This window comes from Oreochromis aureus, linkage group 3 (assembly GCF_013358895.1).
Source record: "Oreochromis aureus strain Israel breed Guangdong linkage group 3, ZZ_aureus, whole genome shotgun sequence".
In the NCBI taxonomy this organism is placed as follows: Eukaryota; Metazoa; Chordata; class Actinopteri; order Cichliformes; family Cichlidae; genus Oreochromis; species Oreochromis aureus.
Window position 1 is genome coordinate 120641160 of NC_052944.1, and position 22390 is coordinate 120663549.

The window sequence follows — 22390 nt, forward strand, 5'->3', positions numbered from 1 at the left end:
GTTTTATGAACAGTAAATGTTGTTCTTGTGCCATATAGTAAAAGAAGATACTCACATGTATATGTGAGGACAGCACACGCACAGTGTCAGATATGAAATTCAGCTTGATGTTCTTGTCCTGGTATCTTTTCACCAGCTCGCTGATGACACTGGATCTGCTCGCCTGTTTAAAACAGATCATGTCAATGGTTTTGAGTCGATAAGAGAAATAATATTTTTGGGAAACATTTGGTGACATTGTTGACCGTAGGTTAATGACTTAAGCATTGATTAACAACTCAGCGTTCTCCATGAATCATATTCAAAAACATGAAGGGAATTTCATGACGACAGGAGGCTCCAAATCAGAATCAGAATACTTTATTGATCCCTAGGGGAAATTATTTTCTGGCAGATGTTGAAGGACCTCAGTCGCCTCAAAAAATAGAGACGACTCTGGCCCTTCCTGTAAAGTGCTGTGGTGTTTTTAGCCCAGTCCAGTTTATTGTCAATGTGTACTCCAAGGTATTTATAGTCCTCAACAATGTCCACACTGACCCCCTTGGATTGAAACAGGGGTCAAGTGTTTCCTGGTCTTCCTGAAGTCCACGATCAGTTCCTTGGTCTTTGCCACGTTGAGCTGCAGATGATTCTGCTCACACCATGTGACAAAGGAGTCGACCACAGCCCGGTACTCTGTCTCATCAACCCTGCTGATGCATCCAACCACCGCAGAGTCATCAGAAAACTTCTGAAGATGGCAGGTCTCTGTGCAGTGGCTGAAGTCTGTGGTGTACAGGGTGAAGAGGAAGGGGGAGAGGACAGTCCCCTGTGGTGCCCCTGTGTTGCTGATTACCTTGTCAGACACACACTGTGGGAGACGTACATATTGTGGTCTTCCTGTCAGGTAATCAACAATCCAGGACACCAGAGAAGCATCCACCTGCATCGCTGCTAACTTATCACCCAGGAGGGTCGGCCTGATGGTGTTGAAAGCACTGGAAAAGTCAAAAAACATGACCCTCACAGTGCTCGCCGGCTGGTCCAGATGGGTGTAGACACGATTGAGCAGGTAGATGATGGTGTCCTCTGTTCCAGGAAGAGGCTGATAAGCAAATTGAAGGGGATCCAGATGTGGTCTGACAATGGGTCGCAGCTGGTCCAGGATGAGCCTTTCCAGGGTCTTCATGATGTGGGAGGTCAGTGCCACGGGCCTGTAATCCTGGGGGCCACTGGAATGTGGCGTCTTTGGAATAGTTACACCAGTTACACCAGTTACACCAGTTACATCTAGTTTTTTTGGCAGGTTTTGTGACTAAAGAAAATTTCAGGCTTTGAAGTTGCTACAATCCTAATTACAAAAGGAAATACATGTCCTCAATCAACCATAATAAATTTAACATGACAGAAATTAACTTAAAAAAAATTAGATGTGTGTGCACATTCAAAAACATCTGTTTCCATCACAAATACTTCAAATGTTCTTTCTTACATAACCAATCCATTTAAAACTATGACTTATTTAGGAGAGCACCTCACTGGTGATGGAGCAGTGACTCTCAGGATGTGACAGCAGATATTCCTCTACATCTTTGTCTCTTACAAACATGATGTTTCCATCCAAGCGCTCAGTAATACTTCTTCTTTTTCTTCCAAGGCCAAAGTCGGCGTCCATGCTCACAATCATTGTGCCATCAGTCTGAAACCAAACATCAACACTGGTTCATCCATTTCTGTCATTGATGGAACCAAATCTTATGACAGGATTATTAACTTGGTTGATATCAGTGAGACGACTCAACATGAGCCACATTTATTTAATGATGCTTTAACAATAATGCTTTTGAAATGATTATATGAACTTCTATAAATAGTTGTAACCTTTGGGCATGCTGGGCATGCTGCCCCATCATCAAACAGGTTACAAAGACCAGCTGAGGTTCTGCATCTCGACTGGTGAAACTGGGAAACTGATTCTCCTCCCAGAGCTCTGTAGAGCGTGTTAACTTGTGGTAGAAACAGTAGAAGTAAAAAGATTTGATTTATCAAACACTGACGTACATTTACAAGTGAAATCCAAGCAACTCAGCAGGAGATTGTTTAAGAGCATTTTAAAAGCTCAGCATCTTGAACCATCTTACGAGCTTCATAAATATTTGTGTTTAATGTGTATCAATGACGGAGATCATTAACACCTCACAGACTTATCACCAAGCCACTCCCGTGGACATAAGAGTAGAAAATATGATTTAGTGTCAACATTTAAGGACTGTTCATCCTGAAAAATGTTGAACTTAAAGTATTAAATGACCTCCAGAAAGGTCAGACAGTGTTTCCACCATAAAGTGTTGCAAACTCCCTCAGCAGAGACCTGCACTCTAAAGGGAGATGGTGAAACAGCTCAAGGAGAGCTACTGAAAAGGCCGTCTTCTATGGCGTTACTTTTGTGCCACTATTCTGAGCGCAAGTAAAAAAATTTGAGTGCACGTAAAAAAAAAAAAAAGGTGTTGCATTTTGAGGAGATATTTATTTCGATCGAAGAAAAGCTAAACTGGAGTGAACAAAATTCATTACTGTTTGCAAAAACTGTATTTCAGTGTTTGCTATTATCCATACACACACACACACACACACACACAGTAGCAGCCCCTCTTACTCAGTTTTTGCATTTGCGCTTGCTCGCAATGTGTTGCTTGCGCTCTCAACATTTCTGCCCATGCGCGCTCAACTCTTTCTGTACACCGTTATATTTGTGCCACAAAACCAGCCAATCACAGACTTGGATGCAAAAAATGTGATTGGCTGTTTTGGTCTCCAATCAGCCCGAAATGACGAAATGCAATATCCCAGAATCCATTTCGTCCAAAACTCAAGCGAGGCAGTGGCAGAGGAACACAGAGTGGTGGAGTTTGAAATATTACTCTTTCTGGGTCACATAATAAACTTTTAAGATATTTTCATGCGAGAATGGTGCTGTGTGAACTTCAAATATCTGCTCGATTTATCAAGACATCACATATTTGCAAAAGTGCTCTAATGTTTTCGGAGACAACCCCTTGGCGTCCGTACTTGCGCATCGCTGTTCTACTTGAACGATGTATTGTTGTTCTAGTTAGAGTATTGTTGTTAGCCTATAGCCTATCATTCAGCATCGCCTCACTCAAAACGCACAATGGGTGCTTCGACTTATGAAAATATTCGACTTACGAAAGACCCTCGGGAACTAGTTAATTTCGTAAGTCGGGGTTCCACTGTACCTTACAGTGTAAACAAGTATGACTAGGTGTCTGTTGAGTCTCAAGTAAGTTGCCTGCAATGATATTTAAGGTCCAGCAGGTGTCAGTATGGAGCAAAACAGCAACACTGTGTCGACACAGTAGCGATACAATTTGGGGAATGTGTTGAAACGCTTCACGAGGCCTCATCTACCAATCACTAAACAAAACTAACCTTAAACCTGAAATCCTTAGAAAGCAATACGTTCTCACTCCCAACTCGTCAAATGTGTGGCGCATGGTCAGGCTCCCTCTGCTTCACTTATCGACGTGCAGGGTACCCCCCTCGCGTCGAGAATTGACGTGGTGGGTCGTCTTATTGAATACTATACTGCTCCCTAAACGTTGTTTATTGACGACAAGAGATTTCTGCGGAAGAGCCTGTTGTCGGTATATTTATACATTTCCGAAATCACATTGTAGTGACATATCCTGAACACAATATATTATATAATGTAAGCAACTACCTGAGAAACAGCAGATACAGCAGATAAACTAAATACAGCTATTACTTTTGTATTGTTTATTGCATTTATGGAGGGAGTGATGTATGCTGGGTAATGGCACAGCTAGCGACTGGGTGACTTTATTCACCCGCTTCGGATGTTATCAGTCCATCAGGCGTTATTAGCAGAAATCAGTCCCATAGATGTGGGCCATCTCCACCTGCTAGATTGTTCAGAAGGTTGTTCTCATCCATCCAGATGGAGGATCACTAACTGGAGCGTGGGAAGACTCCAGAATCCACTCTGGCTGGAATCCGGTGGATACAGCAGTGTTACAGGTAAGACCATTTAAACGGACAGCATTTATAGAATGACTATTAAAAGTCAGCGAGTGTCAATAATGTTAATGTGCTTATGTTAGTAATACACCGAGTGCTAATATAACAGCTTTAAGATGCATTTGTAGATATTATTACGTGTTTACCGTCTTTATGGTGCTAGCTTAAAGTTACGGTGTAAACGTTAGCTTATATTGTAGTAAAGCTGTTACTGTTTAAACGATGTTAGCACAGAAATATTAGCTTCTGTCATGACTGATGAAGTTACTAGTTAATAAAGTTTCCAGTAAAGTGATTAATCGCAGCCACAGATTGACAGTAAATATCTCAATTAGCTTCAATGCATCTGTTATAAATATGTGCAAGTTTCAGTGCTTCGTCTAAACTGTATGATACTTATACAAAGTCAAAGTCAATTTTATTTGTCAATTTCTTCAAATGTACTTGCCATACAAAGGAACTGAAATTACATTTCACACTGTCCCATGTGTAAACATTGACAACAATAAAGTGCAGATGCACAACAAAAACAGTCCTAACAATAAGGTAATATTAAATAAAAAAAAGTGCAGGTAGACTTAAGGCATTATATTTAGGTAATATACAGGATATAACAAGACAAGACCTAACATATGATAAAGTGTTCCAACAGTGTGCCCTGGAAAGTAGTATACTAGTCTACTTGAGGTAGTCCCAGGTTGTGGTTGGTAAGGGTTTTTGTTTTAGTGCAGCATAAGACTGTAGCAGCAGTAGTAGTAATATAAATAATATAAATAGTGCTAAAAAAATACTAAAAATATATAGCAGCAGGTGTGTGCAATTGCAATGCAGAGGTAGTTGTTTCCAGTCAGGAGTGTTTTCCAGTTCTTGGTTCAGAGAGTGTTTCCTTGTTGGGGAGTGTGCATGGGTGGGGGGTAGAGTCCAGTCTGTCTTCCTATACTCCTGCCAGTCTGGTAGTTCTGCCGGCTGGGAGCCGGGAGGAGAGAGAGTTCAGCAGTCTCACAGCCTGGTGGATGAAGCTGTTGGTGAGCCTGGTAGTGCGGGAGCGGAGACTTCTGTATCTCTTTCCAGAGGGCAGGAGGCTAAACAGACAGTGCGCGGGGTGCGTTGCATCGTTGACAATTGTGATGGCTTTGCGGGTGAGGCGGGTGGTGTAGATGTCTTGCAGGGAGGGGAGTGGTACGCCAACTATCCTCTCAGCTGTTCTCACAATGCGTTGTAGAGCTTTCCTGTTATAGTCAGTGCAGCTACCGCCCCACACAGTGATGCAGCTGGAAAGGATGCTTTCAATGGTTCCTCTGTAGAATGTGGTCAGGATGGGTGGTGGAGCACTTGCCCGCTTGAGTTTGCGCAGGAAATAGAGGCGCTGTTGTGCTTTCTTGGCCAGTGATGCTGTGTTGGTGGTCCAGGAGAGGTCCTCACTGATATGCACCCCCAGGAACTTGGTGCTGCTCACCCTCTCCACCGCTGCGCCGTCGATGGTCAGTGGGGGGTGACAGGTGACAGGTATACTGACCCAGGGTCAGTGTAAAATACAATCCTAGCTGTGTGAACAAAGCCTGGCTCCTTTAATCCTGCATGACAAACCTCAGGATGCAGGTTATTATTACTAGGTGTCCTGCTGGCACACCTGTCACACCTGAGAGTCAGCTAGAAACTTACAGTGACATGGACATCATACAACTGAACTTTAAACAGTACCTCTGTGTCTCTGTGTGTGCTGAACATCTGGAATCAGATTGAGTCAGGCTGCATCAGCTGAAGCTGTTATTTCTAAATATCAATATTTTTTAAGATAAATATGAAGGCATGCCGGCTCGGACGTCGCCCGGATCAACAAGGTCCGCGTCAGGTGTTGAGGAACCAGGGCACCCTGACGACAAGTGGGCTACTGGAACAAGAAGGCATCGGTGGGCAAGAGGCGAAAACAGGCGTTGTTGGAATGCTACTACGCAAGTAACCCTGGCGGAAGGGGTTACATGAATAGGATGAGGGACCTATGGATTCTTGATACCCAACATCCACAATGACGGCGAAACAACTAGTAGCTCAGTGTTCCAACATTCGAAAGAAGGACTGCTCTCACAGCTAGAGATTGACGGTACAACATAAATGCTACGGCAAGGAGGAGTCAGGGACGCCAGGTCAGGGGAGATATCATCACCCCACCGAGATTGGGTACATAGCCCCAAGTGCGATAGGAGAAGGATCGTTGAGTGCGAGAGGAACTGACCTGAAAGATAGGATCATGGCCAAGCTTGAAACCTGGACCCCCCTAGCCGGTTACCAAGATTACGTGAAGTACCCGCAGAAGGTCTGCTAGATGATGTTAATGCAGCGCTACGGACGATACCTACAACCACGATTACCGACACTAACAAGCTGATCTACACTACGGCAGCAGTAATCAGTGAGATGCTTGGCTACAAGTTGAACAGCCACAAAGGGCAGTACCCTCCATGGAGAAGGAGGCTGAGGGCAAGATCAAAGTAGCACGGAGGAGGTTAGCCAACTAACGGAGTTGCAGAAAGGCGGGACAAAGAAGGTGCATAAGAAATACAGCAAGCTGTCCATACCTGAGGCCTTGGAAACTGCCAAGCAACGACTCACAGCCTTGGCCAGCCGCTTGAGGAGGTACACCAGAGAGATAGAAGGCAGGAGAATAAACCAGCTGTTCTCCACAGAACCAGCAAAGGTGTACTCTCAGTGGCAAGGGAACAATAAGAGAACAGCACCACCAAGGCTGGAGGCGGAGCAATACTGGAAGAGCATATGGGAGAAGGATGCAACCCATAGCGGCAATGCTCAGTGGCTAGTGGATCTGAGGGCAGACCATAGCGACCTCCTGAACAGGGTCCAGTAACCATCACAGTGGCAGACATCCAAGAAAGGGTCTCCAGTATGAAGAGTTGGACAGCACCAGGGCCCGACATGGTTCACGCCTACTGGCTGAAGAAGCTGACTGCACTCCACGGCGTCTGGCAGCACAAATGAACCAGCTGCTAGTTAACGAGAGACACCGGAATGGCTAACCGAAGGTCGGACGGTCCTGATCCCCAAGGACCCCAAGAAGGGACCGGTCCCACCCAACTACCGACCAATAACCTGCCTCAGTACTACATGGAAGCTCCTGTCAGGCATCATATCGGCTAAGATGAACAGGCACATGGGTCAATACATGAGCGGGGCACAGAAAGGGATTGGCAAGAATACCAGAGGCGCAAAACACCAGCTACTGGTAGACAGAACAGTCAGCCGAGACTGCAAGACCAGACTGACCAACCTGTGCACAGCCTGGATTGATTACAAGAAGGCCTATGACTCAATGCCCCACAGCTGGATACTGGAATGCCTAGAATTGTACAAGATCAACAGGACCCTAAGAGCCTTCATCAGGAACTCAATGGGGATGTGGCGTACAACACTAGAGGCCAACTCCAAGCCCATAGCACAAGTCACCATCAAGTGCGGGATCTACCAAGGAGATGCTCTGTCCCCACTGCTGTTCTGCATAGGCCTGAACCCCTCAGTGAGATCATCAACAAGACTGGCTATGGATACCGACTACGGAGCGGAGGCGGTTGTCAGCCACCTCCTGTACATGGATGACATCAAGCTGTATGCCAAGAGTGAGCGAGACATCGATTCACTGATACACACTACCAGGCTATACAGCAATGACATTGGAATGTCATTCGGGCTGGAGAAGTGTAGTCGGATGGTAACAAAGAGAGGGAAGGTAGTCAGAACTGAAGGATTGAACTACCAGAAGGCAACATTGCAGACATAGAGGACAGTTACAAGTACCTGGGGATCCCACAGGCGAATGGGAACCATGAAGAGGCCGCTAGGAAAGCTGCAACCACCAAGTACCTGCAGAGGGTCAGGCAAGTCCTGAGGAGTCAGCTGAATGGTAAGAACAAGATCCGGGCCATCAACACCCACGCCCTGCCCGTGATCAGGTACCCTGCTGGGGTAATAGGCTGGCCAAAGGAGATAGAAGCCACTGACATCAAGACAAGAAAGCTCCTTACCATGCATGGAGGGTTTCACCCCAAGTCTAGCACCCTGAGGTTGTGCGCTAAGCGGAAGGAAGGGGCCGAGGACTGGTGAGTGTCAGCACCACAGTCCAGGATGAGACAAGAAACATCAACGAATACATCACGAAGATGGCCCCAACTGACAGTGTGCTCAGTGAATACCTCAGGCAGCAGAAACCCAAGAAAGAGGAGGAGGCGAGGAACCATCATGGAAGGACAGGCCCTGCACGGTATGTACCACCGGCAGATAGAGGAGGTGGCTGATATCCAGAAATCCTACCAGTGGCTGGACAAAGCTGGACTGAAAGACAGCACAGAGGCACTAATCATGGCAGCACAAGAACAAGCTCTGAGTACAAGATCCATAGAGGCTGGGGTCTATCACACCAGGCAAGACCCCAGGTGCAGGCTGTGTAAAGATGCCCCAGAGACAATCCAGCACATAACAGCAGGGTGCAAGATGCTAGCAGGCAAGGCATACATGGGCACGCCATAACCAAGTGGCCGGCATAGTGTACAGGAACATCTGTGCGAGTATAACCTGGAAGTCCCAAGGTCAAAATGGGAGATGCCCCCAAGGGTGATGGAGAATGACCGAGCTAAGATCCTGTGGGACTTCCAGATGCAGACGGACAAAATGGTGGTGGCTAACCAACCGGACATAGTGGTGGTAGACAAACAGAAGAAGGCGGCTGTAGTGATCGATGTAGCGGTTCGAATGACAGCAATATCAGGAAGAAGGAACACGAGAAGCTGGAGAAATACCAAGGGCTCAGAGAAGAGCTCGAGAGGATGTGGAGGGTGAAGGTAGCGGTGGTCCCCGTGGTAATCGGAGCACTAGGTGCGGTGACTCCCAAGCTAGGCGAGTGGCTCCAGCAGATCCCGGGAACAACATCGGAGATCTCTGTCCAGAAGAGCGCAGTCCTGGGAACAGCTAAGATACTGCGCAGGACCCTCAAGCTCCCAGGCCTCTGGTAGAGGACCCGAGCTTGAAGGATAAACCGCCCTTGAGGCGTGCTGGGTGTTTATATATATATATATATATATATATATATATATATATATACACACACACAGTATATATATATATATATATATATATACACAGTGTATATATATATATACACTGTACACAGTATGTGCTTTACATTTTACTGTGATTCACTGAGATATTTGTTGCCTGATGTTCAGCAGGAATGGAGAAATGGAATCAAAGGGTGATGTTTTTGCTGTTTTTGTAATGTTGTGAGTAAATCTTTAGTATTATTTATTTGCTTGGTTATATTAGGAGTGTTTCTGAGCGGAGGAGAGAGGAGTCATCATCCAGGTAAAGTGACGTGGATCAGTGGGTAAACTTGTCTCCGCTTTCAAAGGAGATACTCTTAGAGAGAGACGATCTGAGCCATCCTTAAATGTAAATGCTTTCAATTACACAAACATTTTAAAGGACAAAAATGAACATCCAACTTTGACTGTAACACAAAATAAATCTTTGCATGTGTGTTTTCAAACTCTCAGATGGGCAGGATATCAGTCTTGGACTGTCTAACCTGCCGGAGCAGCACTGAATGATCACCACACATGAGCAGTTCCTGCTGCATTCAGCATCTGATCTGGTTGCTGGTATCATTGGTCGCAGTGTGTACCAGCACACTCCGCGCTCCGCGCACCGATCCTACGTACTTGGTCATAGTCACTCAGCGGTCCTTCGCAATTGGGTTTATCCAAGACGACATTGTCGGCATGCGATACAGTGAGTACGACGGCAGGTGCTCTAGCTGGTCTACTCAGTCGTCCAACTAACCCTGTGATACAGTCGTTAACAGCCGATAGTCCAACGCGGCATTCATGTCCAGCGCGTACACACACACACCGCGTAGCGCACTGTGGTTTCTGAATGTTAGGCCAAATATCAGCAGCAGCACAAGCACGACACACACAGCCGAGATAATCCCCGGGGTTGATGTCCTCGTGTCAGAGTCAGACAGAAGCGGAGGGGCCTGGGTAACGGCGGGCTGTTCCCCTTCAATGCACGTGATACATTCATCAGTAGAGCAGTAGAATCTGGGCTTAAACACACTTTGTAGCCGTTGGTGGGGGCTGTACACACTGTACTTGGGCTTGTATGTGTTGGACCACATGAGTTGCCCGTTCGCAAATTTAGGACGCGTACCTCTTTGGCAGACAACCGCGGTGTCTCCAGTAGAAGTCCAACACGGTACACAGTATGTCGAAAGGAAGTGCACGTTTGAACAGAATGGTGGGTTGTTTGTTGAACGTATTGCATACAGTGTTCTCTTAGTCCGATCTTGTATGTTTGTAATGGGATCCCGTCCATCCACGAAAAAAAAAGGCGTACGTGTGGCTGGAAGAACTGTTTTGGTACATAAAGTTTTTGTTGGGATCGCAGTAGGGTTGTGACATACAACTAGCCAGTCTGTTGTACGATTCCATGTATTCGTATAGGTGATAAGCTAAACACCTTTTCAAGGGGTACTCCAAAAAGGACGACAACAGTAGAATCCTCACCTCCAGCCTGGAAGGACTGACGTTGAAGAGTTACGGCTTGACCGAGGCCAAAGTGTCATATAGATGCCCCAAAACGGAAACCCTGCAGACTGCTCAATGTCAAACCACGCAGACGCTGAAAGAGTGCCTAGTGAAGCTGTTCCAAGAGTGTTCCTCGACAAACTGCGAGGTGTACGCTGGCTCAACGAAGGTCAGCTTGGGCAAAGTGGCGGTAGCCAAGGGTGTGTATAGGATCAACACAAAGGCCTCGACGGCGGAGAAGCTGAAGAAGAAGCTGGAAGCCATCAAAAACATTGCAACGTCCGATAAAGCAAAGGGGGCAGCTAAAGCCATAGGTGCCGCTGTGGTCAGCAACAAGGATGCCATCGTCAAGTTTGCCAGATCCGTCGGGGTGCCCCAGGAGAAACTGGCTACCATTCAGCAGATAATCAAAGTGGGAAATAGCCTCTACGCAAAAGATCTAAAAGGCGGACTCACAGCCCTGGCTGAGCTCACGGGTCACCCTTTGACCGAAGAGGAGGAGAAGACTATCGACAATGACATGAACGAGGACGACGAGGTTGAGTATTCTGGCGTGTTCTCTGCTCTGAAAGAAGAGGCTGCTCATGTCAAGAGCGGGCGAGACTTGTATCAGGACAGCAAAGACTCGTTCTTGGAAACCTACGGATTGTACATAGCTATCGCTGTAGTCGTTATAGTAGCAATAGCCAGCTGCGTGTGCTGTGTGCTATGCTGCAGGATGTGCTTGAAAAAGAAGAAAAGGGTCAACGTGGACTATAACTTGCAGCAGCACAATCCGTAAGAAATGACAGCACTGTAAGAAATGATAACGCTGAATATTGTTTGTTACAATTGGTTTTGTATTCCATATAAAGTATGCCAATGGTCATGAAGTATTGTGTGTGCCATGTACTAGTACACGATTTTACTCTTGTGTTTTCGTATCATGTTTGTATACAACGGAGGCCAATGCGATGAACATTGTAGCCTAGGGAAGGAATGACACTGAAGATTTTGGCTTATGTGTTTGTATCATGCACACACCCTAAAGTATTACATGTAATCACCAGTGTCACTGTTTATATTGTTGTCAATGCACTCCTATGCGATAAGGGTAGAATTTTACACTGTTGTTATATTTCATGCTGTGTTTTATACTGTTACATTTTGTATTGTTGTCAATGCACTCCCATGCAATCAGCGGTTACGTTGTTATACTGTTGCAGTGAAGAATGTAAAATAAAGCAGAGTCCTATGAAAACAATGTGTTGTATACACAGATGTCATGGTTTACGGTCTATGCTATTTTCTAGAAAATAAAGTGCAGTAACAATGAATGGTGTCTGTTACCACCACCGTACAACACATACATGTTGTTAGCCGTCCAAGAGGCATTCAGTCCTCAGAAAGTCTTGACTCCAACCGTTACGGTTTCCTCCGCTAATGTACGAGTTAGAAAAGAAACAAGCCATGGTCAGTTGGAATTCTTTTTTTTTAATGTTTTGTCGTAATGCACGCAAACACAATAACTGATACAACAGTCAATCTGGGACACTTACCGCACACACATACACATAAACACCACACTAGAGGTTTTATTGAGACATAGATCATTTCTTGAGACATACACGCATACAAGATGTCTCATCTTGTAGCCCGTGGTGTTGCGGGCAACAATCGGTTTTATTTGTAATTTGTCCAGTCCTCCGTTTTCGTACGATACACACCACCACCAGACACAAAGCTACAGTGCACAAACACACCATTGTTGACATTAAGGCCCAGAGCAAAACAGCATTCGGCCAGCCAAGTGCGCGAAGGGTTTGGCGATCCCCCACTCGCCGGTGTTTGACAACGTGATACCCCGTGTCTTCCTCCAACACCTCACAGGTGAAGTTCCCCGTAAGATGGTAAGATATCCACAGCGATCCTTCTTTGAAACGTGTCGTCGTTGTTTTGGAGAGTGTCAAACACCTTAAGACCGTCGTCAGTATTGAGAACTCGTTTCTCATCAGTCTCATCGCAGGCGTGTTTGTAGAGAAACCAGAGGCCAGACAAATCAACGTGAGAGTAGTGCCGTTTGTCTTCCGCGTAAACATGTACACGTCAGGGACGGTTGCCCTTTCTCTAAGTTCCTGTTTGCTGTATCCTAGTCAACCAGTCAATACACTCGCCACACAAGTAGCCGATGGTGTATTCGGTTAATACGGTCACAGCGTTCCATTTGTCCGCGATGGTTTTCGCTGCTTCGGTTTCAGCTGACCACCTTAGTGTGACATAATCAAAAGACATGAAATCGTCACCATCGTAAGTGTACTTATCCACCCCGCGGACAAACTGCAGCCTCTCCTCGGAGTGGTTCATTTCCCCGTAACATCCGTGTAACCACTGTAGAACATGTAGATCCCCATTGGACACCGAGTGTCCCATCCGAGTCATCACGACATCTAGGTTAACGCCAAACCATTGCTGCTTGCTGAGTCGACTCTGTGTGCCCTTATCCAAGTATTCAGTAGTTAAGTGTTGTCTAGCCCAGTTTGTTGTGTAGGTTTTCCGTGGGTTAGTAAGTAAGTAAGTAAAATTTATTTATATACAATCCAACCCCCGGGTGTCGTGTTTCACATCGACCACATATACCCAGCGAAGACCTAGCCATCCCCACGTGTGTCGGTCTTTTGTAAGAAACGAACGCTGTAACTGAGAGGTATCTCACTTATAGTTGTCCAATGTGTGTGATTTTATATACAAGTACAGCACGGTAAAAGCAGAAGCAGGGTGAGCGTACAGCACGGTAAACGCAGAAGCGGGGTGTGCGTGTTTCGCCGCAGTGGAGTAAGTCAGTGTTTGTGGTGTTAGAAGAGCGGACGGACTAGACTGAAATGAGAGTCCCTCGCATAACAACAACATGTAACATTTCATGTAGGTTTATTATTACAAGCAGTATGATAACAAGCCGATACAATACAATACAGTGAACACTTTGCCCCCGTTCTACTGTTCGGGGTACCAGAGCCTAAGAGTTGCGGCCTTTCGCATTGCATTCGTGTCGTTGGTCTTGCACCACAGAAGACAATCGCTGTCGTTGAGTTCTGTCTGAAAGACCTCTCCCAGACATGGCATCGCGGCCATCTGCTCGTCGACTAGCCGTCCAAAGTCACCTCGCTCGCCCTCGATGGAGACACACCGCAGTTTATCCCGTAGGTTGTCGTATTCGCAGTCGTCATACGTGGTCTCGGGATTGCGCCTGTCACCCCACAAGCCAGGCTGCTCGACGACCCATCTCGATCCAAAGTAATCCCTGTAAGCAAGCCATAGCTGTCGAGCGAGCGCTTCTGCGTCCGCCGCCGCCTTGCCCTCGTCTTGTAACAGCACGGTTATACGCGAGCCCACCGCGGCCACTTTGTCCACGTACACGTACCAACGAGCCCATCCGACCAGCAAAGCCTTCAGTTTGCAATGAAGCCAAAATTGCACCATGTCAAATCCGTCTAGGCACAGCACACGCAGGTCTTCCAGGTCCACAAAGTCTACGTAATGGGGCGCCATATCGCCCCATTCCTCCGGTTTGATCCTCTCTAGCATCTTGCCAGACGACATGTGCATCTTCAGGATGTCGTCGGCCCAAGGGTTATACAACTTGGAAGGCTCGGTCATTTCTCCGCCCGGGAACACCAACCTCGGGTGCGTCAAACGTATGCTGTGCACTTGCGGCATCACTGGCTGTTCCGGGTACCAGAGCCTAAGAGTTGCGGCCTTTCGCCTCGCATCCGTGTCGTTGGTCTTGCACCACAGAAGACAATCGCTGCTGTTGGGTTCCGTCCGAAAGACCTCTCCCAAACGCGGGATGACGGCCATCCGCTCGTCGACTAGCCGTCCAAAGTCACCGCGTTCATTCTCAATTGTGCACATAAGCTTGTGAACTATACCCACACATAAGCAGTATGGGTCGAATGTCAGCTCTTACTGTACCTGTCCCCGTACCAAATGAGCTTACGTTCAGATGACATAGAATGCGCTTGAATTTGTAGCCGATGTATGAGAGAACACAGAGACCAAACACAGAGGATCACACGCAGAACAAAAGAATGTAACATTCTATTTAGTTTATTACAGTCAGCAATGGTGATACAATGCACACAGTCACATCGGTGACAACCCTCAGTTCACCGCAGTCCTTTACGTGGCTTCCAAAAACATCAGGTCGTTTGTTATATTGCTATCAACATTGTGATGCGATCAGAAAAAGACACACATCAGGTCAGGTTTTATTACAGTCAACATTTGGATATGATGAAAAAACACAACAGCAATACAATGAAGCGTAAAGCAGAGAGTGTGACACGACGATAGGCTGCCCGGTACACTAGCCGCGGTCTAATCTGTCGATTCTTCTACTGTTTGTGGGTACCACAGCCTAATCGTCGATGCCTTTCGCTTCTCATCAGCGTCGTTGGTGTGACACCACAGAAGACACTCTCCTTCGTGACGTTCGGTTCGATAAACGTCGCCCATACGCGGCATCACTGTCATCCGATTGTCAACCACTTGTCCAAAGTCACCTCGCTCGCCCTCAATAGAGACACACAGCAGTTTATCTCGTCGGTTTTTGTATTCGTGTTCCCCATACATGATGTCGGGTTTACGCGTATCCCCCGGCCGCCCAGGTTGCTTGACAACCCATTGCCATTCAAAGTATGTCTTGTAAGCAAGCCATAGCTTCCTCGAGAGGACCTCTCCGTCCGTCACCATCTTGCCCTTGCCATCTAGCAGCAGGGTCATACTCCATCCAGCACCAGTCACCCGATCCACTTGCACGTACCAAAGAGCCCATACGGCCATGAACAACTCCAGTTTACAATGAAACCAAAAGTCCACCATGTGAAAGCCGTCTAAGCACATGTCACTCATGTCTTCCAGGTCCATGAGGTCTATGTGACAGGGTGCCACCACAGCCAACTCTTCCGGGCATTTGATCCTGTCCAACGTGTTAGCAGATAACATGTGTGTTTTCATGATGTCTTCAGCCCAAGGGCGGCACAGGAACCACACACAGCGTATCTCGCTGTCCGGGAGCACCAAACGTATGCTGTAGACCTGCGACATGACAGTATTTGTGTCTCCGTTACACACAGCCGCTGTCAAGCCTTTGACTTAAAGCATCTGATCGCAGTTGTGGATCTGTCCAGGTTATATACCGTTCTGAGTAGGAGTGAAACAGCGGAGAATAACCGAGCCAGCCACCAACCTGTGGATATTTCCTATCTGTGCTGTTGTACTGTGTGTCGTGTAGATGTATGACTGCGGCACAATCGTGACACACATCCCAGCTTTTGTAGTGCTATTCACAACGGTGATGGTATCGACAATGGCGAACCTGGTGTACATAGTAAGCAACTGTGGAATTACAGGGATTATTTTACATAACCATCATCTTCATCATTGCATTAATTATCATTTCATCCAAGCATTTATTGAAGTTGCTGGCATTATGTTATAATTTGTATTACAGGTGTTATAATAATCAAATATTAACATGTTTATTACAGGTGCAGTTACAACCACTTTAAATCGTTGAGTTAAATCTATAATCTTAAAAGCTTATATGCTGAGTATATTGTTACAGTAAAATAGTAGCTGAGCAAAGGCCTGAATGTATTCAGCTTCTTGTTGCATTTGAGTTTGCCTAGTAACAGGTGACAGAAGGAGGACAAGTCTATGGGGACCTCAAAGGCCTGACCTCATCACCATATTTGGAAGAGGATGCCAGAAAGGGGAACTTCTGTGTCTGCATTTATCTCTTAGAATAGATCATTATCTGTAGAGGAGGCAAACAATGTTCTTAAGATGCAAATAATGTGATTGTAAACGCAAGAGGGGGCGTTATAATACCCTGATGGTATAAAAGCAATCTGAAGTGTATTTTTGGACGGGGATTTACAACTGATGTTTTGCAGTTTACGTCTCCCCACGCTGCGTGTATTCATTAAAATCAATTGTTTGACCGACCTCTTCTGGACCATCATTGTTTTACTCTCGTCCTCAGTTTCGGACCCTTAACACAACCCAGCCCGTTCCTTAGTTGTTGTGTCTGAGCACTGGTTCTACAGCCATCATCAGGGCCACCTATCCGAAAGTAATCGTGGTCAAACAACGCTCGACCGCTCGATGTCTTTTAGTGAAAGAGAACGATCTTAGAGGAAAACTCATGTACTGAAACAATGAAGACCAAGTGTCATAGGCTGACTACTAGCCACTTTCCCGTTGATCGCAATGACAAGAAGAAGAAGAAGAAGAAGAAGAAGAAGAGGATCGGCCTCTCCCAAGCAGACCACGGTACAGTCGAGGAGTATGTACAGGAGGAGCGATCGACACGGGCAGCAACAGAGCGTCCCGAACCAGTGCAGGGCTCGCCCGAGAAGTACTGGGACAGATACAAAAGAAACGCAGCGGTTCAAGCCGTGGCTCCGTTCGACAAGACGTGCATATGTACCGCGTGCAATGCCGGAAACAGCGCCCGCTACGCTCCCGATGTAACCCATGAGACGGCATGTATTCCAGCACTACGAATGGATTTTAAATCCACCGCAACCAAGTAACCACCATCACAATCAATGAACAGCCGCAGCTATCCCCAACAAAGCACCTCGCCAAAGCGGTGGAACGGGACAGCGGACGTCGAGTAATGTCTTATGTCAAGAGTCGAGAGTGCACCGTTGTCTGCATCGTACCATTTGCTACTTTCCAATAGAATGTAATGTGATGACGACGAGGAATAAAGAGCAGTTGATGCAAAGATATTGTTCTACCATGTCTTGATGCATTCTCAATCATCCAGGAAAGTAAATCTCCAAAGGTTGAGTCTGTTCATCTGGACGTAGCGTTTTGTGGGAGAAACGTTTCATCACTCATCCAAGTGACTTCTTCAGTCTCAGCTGACTGCAGGTTTCCCCAAACCTTATAAACAGTACATTTGCATAATGACTGAAACCAGCCCACTGAAGGAACAATGGGCTGTAAGGTCAGTTCCTTAATCATAATTATACAAATTCCCATGACCATTGATCAACAATCACTGACCAAAACCCACTGATCAAAGAACACTGATCAATGGCCATGACTACCATCCACAGAGAGTTGGGGAAAGGCTGCAATCACAGCGTTGTAAGATGGCGAAAGATGTACCCTTAGTCCCCCTCCTCGATTTAGAGATGGTCTTTCCCTCTTCACGTAAATGGCCTCCTTGACTCCGCGCTCAAACCAGCATTCCTCCCTGTCCAGGATGTGTACATCCTCATCATTGAAAGAGTGTCCACTGGCCTGTAGGTGTAAATAGACTGCAGAGTCCTGGCCTGACGAGGTTGCTCTTCTGTGTTGTGCCATCCGCTTCGCTAGAGGTTGTTTGGTTTCCCCGATGTATAAATCCTGGCAATCCTCCTGGCACTTAACAGCGTACACTATGTTATTCTGTTTGTGTTGGGGGACCCGATCCTTGGGGTGGACCAGTTTTTGGCGCAGCGTGTTTTGGGGTTTAAAAGCCACAGAGACCCGGTGTTTCGAGAAACACCCCGGCAAAAGCACAGCATGTCGCGAGGCGAGATGATAAGAGCGTGGATGGCGCGTACTAAGCGTGTTGGTGTTTGGTCGCAGAGGTGGTGTCTGGGATCGTGCTGTACAACAACAACAACAAGGTGACAAAGAGAAGGAAGAAGACGAAGAAGACAATGTCACGCACTAGACCGTGGGAGCCAAAGAGCACTAAGGTCGGTACAGGCGGACCGGTTTCGCCGGCCGTGTCATCGTCGTCGTCGTCCTCCTCCTCCTCCTGCTAACCGTCACCATCGCCAGCGCGTTTGGTGTACGCGGCAAGGTCGGCCACGTTTCGCTATCGAGGGCTAGGGATCGAGGAAGACCAAAAGCAGCAGCAGCAGGAGAACTCTGAGCAGGAGGAGGAGCAGGAGGAATAGACCGAGGAAGAAGAGCAAGAGGCCGAGGGGGATAACGACTCAACAGCCCGAACGCTCGCAGACGAGGAGCACTACTACTTGGAGGATCACGAGGAAGAGACCGATGAAGAAGAGCAAGAGGCCAAGGGGGATAACGACTGGATGGCCCGAACGCTCGCAGACGAGGAGCGCTACTACTCGGAGGATCAGGAGGACGAAAACGATGAGGTGGCGGACCATGGGTATGTGGCCGCAGAGGATCACGGCTACGAAATACCGTTGCAACTTTGCCAGGATGGCGGCTCGCAAGGCAAGTCGAACTGCCGAGAGGAAGAGGAAGAAGCACCCGCTGAACCGTGGCGGGGGACTTGGGAGCTTTGGCAAAAGGACGACGCCGGCCGTGCTGCAGGTGGCGTTCATGATCTTGGGCGCGATCGCAGGCACAGCGCTGTCGGTGAAACTCGAGATGCAGATGTAGCCGATGATTATTACGAAGAAGAAGAAGACGATAAAGACTATGAAGAAGAAGTAGAAGATAAAGACAACGACGACAACGACCTCGTCCCGCAAGGACGAGGCCCCACTGAAGAGGCCGTGGCGGCGGCGCGAGACAAGGCCTCCTCGTTCATGGCCTACTTTCCGCCAGAGATAGAGGACCAACCTGGAAGCGGACAGGCGCAGGCCCGCCATCGACGGACGGAAGCACATGGGCTGCGTCGAGTTCCGGGCCTATGTGGGGCTGCTCGTGCTCGCCGGCGTGTACAGGTCCCGGGGAGAGGCCTGCGAGAGCCTGTGGGAAGCCGAGAGTGGCAGGTCCGTGTTCAGATCCACAATGCCGCTCAAGACCTTTCGAGCCTACTTCAGCGGGCTGCGCTTCGACGACAGACAGACCAGACGAGCCAGGCGAGGCGAGGGCAGCAGCGGCGGCTACGACAAACTGGCCCCCATCAGAGCCGTGTGGGACGAGTGGTGCGCGAGGTTGCCCGCCATGTACCGCCTGGGACCGGAGGTCATCGTCGACGATAGACTGGTGCCTTTCAGAGGTACGTAAGTCCGTGACGTGTGTGTTGTGTGCATGACTGGGGGATGAGAGGAGGAAGATGAGTGGGAACGACGACAACACGAGCTTTCTGGGCATTGTTGTCGGGTTCGGCGTTTGTGCTTTTAGATGACTTTATCTTCCGCGCTTGCACGTGTGCTCCCTGTCAAACTCACGTCTCTTCTTCCATTCCTACTGTTAAGGTTCAGAAATTGAGGAGGAAGACCAAAAATAATGACCACTGATCCTGCCGGGTGCAATTAGACGACATTTTAATGAATACACATGTGAAGTCCAACACTGTGCAGATTCAGTGTTGAACTGCTCTTACAATAATCAGACAAAGATTTTATAGGGGTAAGACAACAAAGCCCCCTCTTTTGCAAAACAGACACAGTACAGCCTACGTCAATCCAAAACCACAAACGTTCAGTTAACTTTTGACACAGTTTAAAAAGAACATTTGTCTCCGGCTCGAACCCAGGTGCTTCCCCCAGCCTCGGTGTCGCTTATCTCTGGGACATCTGGTGTACTTCCTGGAACAGACTAACACGTACGCACCCAAACTTTGCAGTTACAGCAAAACACATCTTAACTTCTTACCTACTAAATGAGTCTACTTATATGTATGTGTATGTGTGTGTCAGCTTCTGCTGCCCTTTATTTCACCCTTCACTTCATCAGCTAAACCTTGTAACCTTTCCACCAGACAGAAGGCCAGCACGTACACAACTGAAACTATGTGTGTGTATGTGTGTCTCGTCCTTAAATGCTCTCTCATCTCACCCTTTGCACTTCTGACCTTTCACCAGAACAGAGGCTCATCCTTACATGTAATACCCCAATTGGAACTATATATGTAATATGTTGAGTAAATGTTTTAATCAAGAGCCTCTACTAAAAGCTTAATCCAAAGATATAAATGCATAATAAAATAACCTGCTCTTAGCTTGCACTCAGACTCTGCTTTCACTTTCACTTTTGCAAAGCATGGCGTTTCCTGTCTCCTTTTGCACAGAGTATATTTCCTGTCCCTGCAGTCTGCACAGAAACATTTAAGATTATAGGAGCATTGAAAAGCATTTAGAATTATAGATTCAACTCAACAGTTTAAAGTGGTTCTTCTTGGATCTGTAATAAAAGCTTAAGTGGGTGCCAATATGTTTAAACATCTAAATGCAATATCAATATTAATAATTAATGGAATAGTAATAATGATCATAAAAATAGCAGCAAATAATAGCAGCATAACATTCCAGCACTCCCGACACTACCCCAACCTCTCCCACTTTCCCACACCTCTCTATCTATCTCCCTCTATGGCTCTCTCTCTCTCCCTCTCTCCATGCATCAGGAAGTTGTCCGTTCAGACAGTACATGCCCAGCAAACCGGCCAGGTACGGGATCAAGATATGGGTGGCGTGCGACGCGCGTTCCAGCTACGCGTGCAAGATGCAAGTCTACACCGGCAAGCTCGACAAGCGCGGCCCTCCCGAAAAGCACCTGGCCACTCGAGTGGTCGTGGACCTCACCGAGGGATTGAAGCTGGGACGCAATGTCACGTGCGACAACTTTTTCACCTCGCGCGAGCTCGCCGACAGGCTCTATCGCGAAAGAGGCCACACCGTGCTGAGCACTCTGCGATCGAACAGACCCGAGATCCCCAGAGAGCTGCGCTGCGTCAAGGGCAGGGCCGTGGGCTCCGTCGAATTTGTAGTACTCGGCGGCTCCGCGGCACCAAGAACAGGAGGAGGAAGAGGGCCAGACACGATCATCCTCTCCTACGTGGCCAAAAAGAACAAGAACGTGCTGCTCCTCACAACCGCTCCTCCTTACCACCACCACCGCTCCGGCCCCGAGCTCCGGCCTAGTCGCCGCCGCAGCAGCGACGTCGCCAGCGGCAGCGGCGACAAACCTTCCTTGGTGCTGCATTACAACCGCACCAAGGGAGGCGTCGACAACCTGGACAAAGCCGTGAGCACATACAGCTGCAGGAGAAAGACCTGCAGGTGGCCCGTGGCCATTTTCCATAACATGGTCGACGTGGCGGCCTACAATGCGTTCGTGCTGTGGAGGGAAATTCACCCCGAGTGGATGGCGGGCAAACTCAACAAACGAAGGCTCTTCCCCGAGCGACTGGGCAAAGCGCTTGCGCGCCCCATGATCGAAGCCAGGACATTAGCGCGAGGAGGAGGAGGCCGAGTCGCGGCCCGAGGTACTACTACTACTGAGGCCGACGATGCCGATGCTAGTACTACTCGCACCGCCAACGCTACGCCGCGCGACTCCTTTCCGGTCAAGAGGCAAAGGTACCGCGTGTGTCCCAGGAGCAAAGACGTCAAGACCAAGGTCCTGTGCCACGAGTGCTAAGTGCACGTGTGCAACAACTGCGCCGTCACGTACTGTCCCAACTGTGCCGCTTCACGCACCGCTGCTTCCCAGACGCCGCCGACGTCGTCATAACACATATGCCCCTCGGGGGTCCTAGCAACCCCCCACACAAATCATCGTCATAACACATATGCCCCTCGGGGGTCCTAGCAACCCCCCACACAAATCATCATAACACATATGCCCCGAGGGGATCCTAGCGACCCCCACCATATCATCATCATAACACATATGCCCCGAGGGGGTTATGGCGACCCCCCCCACCCTATCACCACCACCATCATCAAAATCATCATAATGACACACATGCCCCTCGTGGGGTCACCACGTCCCACGCCCCGAGAACAGGCGGGCGCACAAGAGTTAAAAAAAACACACAGAAAAAGAAATTGGGATTGAAAACACTTTAT